General features: G+C 49.8%; 1 protein-coding gene across 1 annotated transcript in view; it reads left to right on the forward strand.

Moving 5' to 3' along the window:
* The window catches only part of LOC122266461 (uncharacterized), a 69083-nt gene that overhangs the window by 396 nt on the left and 61572 nt on the right, over window positions 1-7115 (forward strand). The gene's annotated exons all lie outside the window — the stretch shown is intronic.

Raw genomic sequence — 7115 nt, forward strand, 5'->3', positions numbered from 1 at the left:
ACCAACTGCCCACGCCACGCACCACGGCGACCCACGGCGGGGGCGTCGGGCCCTGTCAGGCAGCACACCCAGGGGGCCCAGCCTCACACACCCCAATATGGGGCAGGCGGTTGAGAAAAAGGGGACACCCAGTCGCGAAACCCACTTCCCAAGCCACCCACACAAAATGTACCTATAGGAGTAAGAAGAGAAAGGGCGGACCCTAGGCAAGTGGGAGACGAGCTCGGCGAGACACCACAGAGCACTGTGTGGGGGGGCCCCGCAGACGGCCCCCCTTTGGCCCTCTACCATCGTCCCCCCCCTGCCCCCCCACTCCCCCATGGGCGCACCACCTCGCACTCCAAACCTTCTGCCTTTCTACCGCCAAGCGTCGCACCACCACGTGCCGCACCACCCACATACCCATGGCAGGTCGCCACTCTCGCGGTAGGGCCCCCTCCCCCTCCCCCCCCACTCCAAAGCCCAAGGGCGGCGCCTCGCCCTTCCCCTTTGCTCCCCCCACCCCTCGCCCTTCGCCCCTAAGGGAGGAGCGCCCCCCTCCATCCCCTCCCTCCCCTCCCCCGCGCGGTTCCTGGAGCGGTGTCGTGGCGGCGCGTGCGCGGCGGCGGCGGTGCCCCCCCCCCCCACGCAGTTTGAGAGGAGGTCCCCTGAGTGTTGCGTTACGATGCAAAGAAAATAGGAAGGAGGGAAGAAAGGAAGGTAGGAAGGAAGGAATGAGGGAGGGAGGGACACAACACCCACCACCTCCTCCTCCTCCTCCTCCTCCCCTTCTCCATCTTGGTCTCCGCTCTACCTTCACTCAGGCCCCCTCCTTCCTCCCTTCCCCCCACCCACCCCCACCCCCCAACACCAATGCAAGTGCTGAGTCAAGTAGTTGCATGATTTTTTTTTTTTTTTTGTTCTTTTGTTTGCTGTTGTTGTTGATCGCCTCACCACCAAACAACACGCGGTGAGTGTGTGTGTGTGTGTTTACATGCGTGTGCATTGTGATGTATCCCCCCCTCCCCTCTTCCCCCAAACACACACATCCCCCCCCTCCTCCTCCCCCTTCCCCTTCCCCCACCTGTTTGTTTACGTCTGTGTGTATGCATGTATGTGTATTGTGTGTGCGTACACGCCCGCATGCACACACGTGTACAACTATAACTGCGCAGTTTGAAAGGGGAGGGAGGGGAGGAAAGGGGGAGTCAGCCCCCCTCCCCCTCCCCCTCCCCCTCCCCCTGCTAGCTAGAAAGCCCTCCTAGAACTTCCTGTGAAGAGACTAGTGGTGAGGGCGATGCTCATCAATGTAATGATGATGATGCTTGATAATGACGATGACGACGACGATGTTGATGATGATGATCTCAGTGTGATGACTCGTGTGCCATACATGTACAAGCAGTGTCAGAGACGGGCGAGGGGCCATGCAGCGCCAGGTGTCATGCAGTGCCAACGGCCTTAGAGTGCCGAGTGCCATGCACTGCCAAGAATCATGTAATGCCAAAGGCCATGCAATGCCAAATTCCAAAGTCCATGCAGTGCCAAATGTCATGTAGTGCCATGCGGTGCCAATGGCCATGCAGAGCCAAGTGCCATGCAATGCCAAGGGCCATTAGAATGCCTGTGTTGCGTGTTCCCTGCCTCTACGACATGCTCAGGTAGGCCTAGATTTCCGAGTACTTACCCCCCTCCCCCTCCCCTCCCCCTCTCCCCCCCACCGTTCCCCGGGAGACGGTGAATCGGCGGCGAGTCTTTCAAGGCGGTGATGAGTAAATAGTGAGTGATGATGAGTAAAGAATTGTGATGAATTACGTTTGTTTGTTTGCTTGTTTGTTGGCATTTGAGAGAGACATTTATTTTGCTGCTGTGATTTTCCTTTTTTTATGTAGAGTTTCGTTGGCTAGAGGTGTTGAGCAGACATGTACGAATACCCATTTTTTTAAAGAAAGAAATTACGATTTATATATATTTATATGTATTTAAAAAAACGACAACAAAAGTGTTCATTGTTATTCCATTTGATGTTTCACATATATATATATATATTTTTATGTATTGTACTCACTCCACACATTCCTAAAAGGGGAGGGGGGCGGGGGCGGGGGGGTATCTCTTCAGTGCCCCACTCTTAAAAAAACCCGTCTGGTGCCTCCCCCCTCCCCCCTACCCCCACACGTGCACGGGGCCAAGCAGATGAAATAATTGTGATAGAAGGGTAATGATGATGGTTTTGTAAGTGCCAGAGTTTGGTTCTTCCAATCTTGTTTTATGGTGTATTTTTTGTGTGTATTGTGCCTATGTGATTGTAGCAATGATTATTATTATTATCATTATTATTATTATTGTTATTATTATTATTATTATTATTATTATTATTGATCTTGTTATTGTTAATACTGTGACAGTGCACGGTGTTGATGTGCTCGAGTGTGTTTTTGCTAAATTACTTAAGATTTGTTTTTTTTTGTGTGCATTATTATTATTTTTTTCCTTGTTCTACATGTCCAATTTGAAAAGCATGTCTCTTTTTGTATTTGCTTGCTTTCCATGTATTTTTTTTCCGTGTGTTTGTTTTTGTGTCTGTAATATTACCAGTGGTCGGTCTGTCCTCATTATCACGTTTCTTTTTTTTTTTTTAGCACGATCTGTCTCCTTATGTATTATCGGTTTGTTTGTTTGTTTGTGTGTTTATCTTGCCTTGTCTTTCCCTCTCCCTACACATTCCCAACACGTGGCTACCTCAAGAGAACTCACAGACGCCACCCCTCCCTCTCCCCTCCCCCCTCACCTCACCTCACCTCATCCCCACCGCCCCCTACCCTGCCCTCATACCCCAGACCTAGACTTAGGCTCCACCCCACCGCCCCCCCCACCTCCTCCCCTCCCCCTCCTCCCCCACCTCCTCCCCCTCCCAAGCACCTTCCACGTCTTTGAAGCGTGTCTGTCTGCCACAAGTGTCTTAGCTGTCTGTCTGTGCCTTAACGAGAGAGTGCCTTGAGGAGTGCCTTGAGGAGTGCCTTTAGGAGTGTCTTGGTGGTGTCTGGCAGTGTCTGGCAGTGTCTAGCGGCGACCGGGGCAAGACGAAAGGCAGGTGGATAAACCTGGCTTGCCCGCGTCAGTAGCCTTACCTCATGAAAAGGTATATAAGTGGAAGCTCTTCATGTATGTATATACACATGACAATTTATAGATGTTTATATGATATATATATATATATATATATATATATATATATATATTATATATATATATATATGTATAAATATATATATATATGTATAAATATATATATATATATATATATATATATATATATATATATTATATATATATATATATGTATAAATATAATATATATATGTATAAATATATATATATATATATATATATATATATATATATATATATATATATATATATATATTATGAACGGTGTTGAGCAAGACGGTTTTTCATGCTTTCGGGAGTGAGTGAATGAGTGTCATTTCATGTGCGTGTGTTTGTTTGTTTGTTTAACGCCGCCTTAACTGAGGACACGCGAAACAAGGCCGTGGGCGTGTGCAGGTACGAGGGGGCGTGTGTGTCTGCGCCCATATGTGTGTGGTTGCCCTGAGCCCTACCCCCTCCCATCCCCCCAACCCCCCTCCTCCATGATCTTTACCAAATGTGATGACTTCATTAGTTGTAATGTTCCCAGTGGGTCCATATTTTAAACTGATATTGTAGGCCTATATAATATTATTATATTATTATAATTATTTTATACTTGTAGAAATGCGACTGAGGAGCTGTGTCCTTCTTAATTTTATCTTGTGTCTTTGATATAAATTATATTTGATTTTTCCTTCGTCGAAGAGGAAGAATAGAGAGAGAGAGAGAGAGAAAACAGTGTGTATTACTGTTGTCTATGTCTATGTATAGTGTTCTCGTGCCATTAGAAGTATAAAAAAAGCAAAATTGAGTGTGCGTGCGTGCCTGCGTGCGTGTTTTGTCTTCAAAGTGAGTGAGGTTGTGTTACAACACAAGAGTCACAGCAACCGCCGTAACGAGAGTGACGTCATAGCCCGCGCGACGTCACGAGCTCTGTGACGTCACAGCCCTCGCGGCGTTACGAGCTTTCGTGACGCGAGCGTGACAGCGTGTTGCGCAACAGCTTTACTGGACACGCGGAGAAGTTGCTGTGGCCGAAGACATCCGTTTGAACGAAGGACTGTCGTGGTCATCCCTCAAGCCCCGCCCACGCACCGCAGTCTCCGCCCACGTTCGGTCGGAAGGAGGCCCTGGCGGAAGTCCCTCAGGATGCTGCAGCGGCGCCCGGGCCTTGTGGATGACTCCGCCCACCTTCAGCAGCGTGTGGGCGTCTGAGAGAAGACTCCGCCCATCCTGAAGAGTATGCAGGCGTCTGGGAGATTTCTCCGCCCACCTTCAGCAGCGTGTGGGCGTCTGAGAGAAGACTCCGCCCACCTGATACAGTATGTGGGCGTTTAAGAGACTTCTCCGCCCACCGTGGTGTTGGAAAGGAGAGAGTGGGCGTATTGAGATAGAAGAATCCGCCCATAGCAGCGCATCGTGGGCGTCTAAGAGGAGACTCCGCCCATCCACATCAGCTCGTGGGCGTATTAGAGAAAACTCCGCCCATCCCCAGCGTGAACACGTGAACGCCTGAGAGTGGACTCCGCCCATCCCCACCGGCTAGTGGGCGTGTAAGACTCGGCCCAGCGTGAGCGGCGCGCGGGCGGCGTGGGCGGCGTGGGCGGCGTGGGCTGAGGGCAGTAAGGACACACTAGTCGCGCGAGTCGGCCTTTCCCCGAGTCGTGGCAAACAGCTTTAACCTGACGATCAAGAGAAAATTGACGGGCATGTTGGGTGTGGAGGAGGAGGAGGAGGAGGAGGAGGAGGAGGAGGAGGAGGAGGAGGAGGAGGAGGAGGAAAAAGAAATGCGAAGTGGAGGAGGAGGAGGAGAAGGAGGAGGGAGAGAGAGATGGAGCAGAAGAGGAGAGGAGGAGGGGGGAGGAGGAGGAGGAGGAGGAGGAGGAGGAGGAAGAGAAGAAGGGATCAGGATAAGACGAGGAGGGAGGGGTGGAGGAGGAGGAGGAGGAGGAGGAGGATGGAAAGGAGAAATATAGACATAGCAATCAGTGCACTGTTATGATTGACTCCTCTCTTCCTCACTCATTCATCTTCCTCGTCTTCTTTCCTTCTCCTCCTCTTCCTCCTCTTCCTCCCCTCCCCCCCTCCCCCCCTCGGAGCCGTGTTCTCGGAGGTCTCAAGGCTTTCCCAGGACTCTCCATCTCTCCCCTCGTCTCTGCCAAACCCACTCCCTCCCTGCTTCAGGTGCTTGCCCACTCCCTTCCCCTCCCCTCCCCTCTCCTTCTCCTTTCCTCATCCTTTCTTCTCTCTCTCTCTTCTCTCTCTTCTCTCTCTTCTCTTTCTCCTCTTTCTCCTCTCTCTTCCCTTTCTTCTCTCTCTTCTCTCTCTTCTCTCTCCTCTTTCTCCTCTTTCTCCTCTCTCTTCTCTCTCTTCTCTCTCCTCTTTCTCCTCTTTCTCCTCTCTTTCTCTCTCTCGCTCGCTCTCTCTCTTTCCTAATCTATGTGTTTCCATCTCTTTGCCTTTCCTTTCTATATCTCTTTCGCTGTGTCTCTATCTCTCCTTCTCCCCCCTCCCCCCATCCCCCTCTCGATCCCTATCAATCGTATCTCAAAGGCGAGATACCTTTCTCCTTGTGCCTCCAAGAGAGCGAGAGAACGAGGGAGCGAGAGAGCGAGGGAGCGAGAGAGCGAGAGAGCAAGAGAGCGAGAGAGCAAGAGAGCGAGAGAGCGGGAGAGCGAGAGAACTAGAGAACGAGGGAGCGAGAGAGCGAGAGGGCGAGAGAACGAGGGAGCGAGAGAACGAGGGAGCGAGAGAGCGAGAGAGCGAGAGAGCGAGAGAACGAGGGAGCGAGAGAGCGAGAGAACGAGGGAGCGAGAGAGCGAGAGAACGAGGGAGCGAGAGAGCGAGAGAACGAGGGAGCGAGAGAACGAGGGAGCGAGAGAGCGAGAGAACGAGGGAGCGAGAGAGCGAGAGAACGAGGGAGCGAGAGAACGAGAAAGCGAGAGAGCGAGAGAGCGAGAGAGCGAGGGAGCGAGGGAGCGAGAGAGCGAGAGAGCGAGGGAGCGAGAGAGCGAGAGAGCGAGAGAGCGAGGGAGCGAGGGAGCGAGAGAGCGAGGGAGCGAGGGAGCGAGAGAGCGAGAGAACGAGGGAGCGAGAGAACGAGAGAGCAAGAAAGCGAGGGAGCGAGGGAGCGAGAGAGCGAGAGAGCGAGAGAGCCAGAGAACGAGAGAGCGAGAGAGCGAGAGAGCGAGAGAGCGAGAGAGCGAGAGAGCGAGAGAGCGAGAGAGCGAGAGAGCGAGAGAGCGAGAGAGCGAGAGAGCGAGAGAGCGAGAGAGCGAGAGAGCAAGAGGGCGATGGAGCGAGGGCAAGGCTGCCGGGGGTCCATACCCCATGTCCAATAGCGGGTTGTTGCAGAGGGCCATACCCAGCACAAAATATATGAACATTTTATGTGTAAATAATCATGTTGACGATAATGATTTTTTTTCGTGTTAATTAACTGTGTAGTGCAATAGATAACTTATTGTATTTTAGGAATTATATTCTAAATATGGATTTTTGTTTTTGATAATTCGTGTGTTTGTGTGTGTGTCTTCTTTGTAAATAATTATTTTGTTTTATTAATCTTGTACAAATACAACAGAAAGGTTTCCTAGTAAAGTCATGTTATTAGACTTTTCTTGTTTTTATTTGCTTTGAACCTCTTTTGTTTGGTTTTGTGTTCGTTCGAACAATTCTCAGGCACCTTCGGTTGCCTTTTGATTTCAAAGGAAATGACCTTTTGTTTATCTATACATTTATATTTTTTGAATTATTACTTCATTTGAACTTTCAAATTTTGAACTGGAATATTTATAATAATGAGCTAAGGCTTAAAGAGATATATAGTTGAAATGTCGAAATGAAATAGATAAGAAGAAATTAATAATATAAATGAGTGAACAAAGAGAAAAAGAGAGAGAAAAAACAATAAACAAAAAAAGTTTTTGCAAGTGAAAAAAGTGGAATTTTGATAAGGACAAAACCGGACATAATATTAGATA

Source organism: Penaeus japonicus, unplaced genomic scaffold (genome assembly GCF_977035675.1).
Source record: "Penaeus japonicus unplaced genomic scaffold, GWHDUDI00000001_assembly GWHDUDI00000042, whole genome shotgun sequence".
Lineage (NCBI taxonomy): Eukaryota > Metazoa > Arthropoda > Malacostraca > Decapoda > Penaeidae > Penaeus > Penaeus japonicus.